The 1,771-nt window shown below is 32.9% G+C and overlaps 1 non-coding gene across 1 annotated transcript; it reads right to left on the reverse strand.

Moving 5' to 3' along the window:
• Positions 1–1,347: 1,347 nt before the first annotated feature.
• Positions 1,348–1,453, reverse strand: LOC138835170 (U6 spliceosomal RNA). The gene has a single exon (XR_011374488.1). It is a non-coding gene; the product is annotated as a U6 spliceosomal RNA (small nuclear RNA).
• Positions 1,454–1,771: the final 318 nt, after the last annotated feature.

Below are 1,771 nucleotides of genomic sequence, written 5' to 3' on the forward strand. Positions count from 1 at the left end.
TTTGAATTGCATTTCTCTAATGACTTCTGTTCCCAAAGCTTAAGCCAGCATAGAAGTAGCATTAAACACAACTTTGTAAACCCACTGGCGATTTTCATGGATTTTGGAATACATGTCTATTCAGAATTTGTGCCCAGTTTTAAGCAAGTTTCTTGTTAATCTCATCTGTAATCTCTCTATACAAAATCAATAATTAATTCAATGTAGTAGAAAGGAAAAAATTAAGTATCTCCTAAAAATTTTCATTTTTCAATTACGTGATATTGCTTAAATCATTTTCTGTTTATACTTGAGATTATATAAATTAATTTACTTAGACCTTTTACAAGGTTATACGTATTTTATTTATTTTACATTGATTGATCTTTCCAAAGCCTGTGTGTTTAATTTTCCTTGGTGTATTTCAGTATCATGTACCTCATATTTCAGAGTGAAAAATAAATGGAAGGAAGCAAACAAAAAAATACAGTTCCTCTCATCTGATGAAGCCTCTACAAGAATGAGGAAAGAGTTCATCCTTCTAAGGAGCTACGATAGGATATCAAAAAGTTAATTCATTCTAATAGGTCTTCATTATCTTTACAATGTAGCGTAAATGATTTAAAACACAATATACTGCTCAGATACTTATATGTTTTATCAGGTTTGTATATTTTCATATGGATTTCACCTCAGTTGTAATTCCTTCATTATTCTGTCCCTGATATTTTTACACTATCAAGACATAAGATCACCAGTTTGATTTAGAGCATGAGAAATTATCCATCTGGCTTCCTTGGAAGCAGTGCATATTCAATTGATAACATTATTTCTGGTTGCTCATTACATGTAATGGTTTCTGTAATACATATCACATTCTACGTAGTATTTAAAAATCTGCTTTGTTAACAATATTATATGGATAAAATTGGGGGAATAAACTCTTCCATCTCAGAACATTTTTATATGTTTTTAGTTGTAAAAGTACTGTACAGAGGGGTCATAGTTACAGACACACACACACACACACACACACACACACACACACACACACACACACACACACACACACACACACATTTTCTTGATCCATTCATGTACTGAGGGGCATCGGGTTGGTTCCATATCTTACCTATGGTAAATAATGCTGCAATAAACATAGTTGTGCTTGTAGTTTTAGTATGGTGTTGTTTCTGATCATTTGGGTGAATGCCCAAAAGAAGGATTGCTGCGTCATAGAGGATCTCTATGTGGAATCTTTTGAAGAACCTCCATTCTGCTTTTCAAAGGGGTTGACAAGTTTACACTCTCACCAAGAATTCAGTAGTGTTTACTTCTGGCCACATTCCCTCCAGCGTCTGTCATTGTAAAAATATTGAACGCTTCAGGAATTTGTGTGTCATCCTTCGAAGGAGCTATGCTCATCATCTCTGTATCATTCCAGGTTTAGGGTATGTGCTGCCAAATTGAGCACAGAACTTTTTTTTTATATATAAAGTGTAATTGATTTTCTTAAATTAGACACTTCAACAAAAAGTAAATGCAAAAAATGGTCATGAAATATTTATTTCTTACATAAGCACATATTTAAGAAGAAACTCAAAACTGATATGTCAAAAACAAAGTAACTCCAAATATTTGTGGTTCAAGAGATGTGTAGAAGGAGGACTTCAATTATTCTCTACAAGGCACCTGTCATAATGAACATTGCAGCAAGGGTTAAGGTTGTTAAAGTTTTAATGCTTTAAATGGGTTTAATTTTGGGAATTTGCTTAAATATGCTAAAATAGGG

The sequence above is a fragment of the Dipodomys merriami genome, unplaced genomic scaffold (genome assembly GCF_024711535.1).
Source record: "Dipodomys merriami isolate MVZ:Mamm:240054 unplaced genomic scaffold, mDipMer1.0.p SCAF_23, whole genome shotgun sequence".
In the NCBI taxonomy this organism is placed as follows: domain Eukaryota; kingdom Metazoa; phylum Chordata; class Mammalia; order Rodentia; family Heteromyidae; genus Dipodomys; species Dipodomys merriami.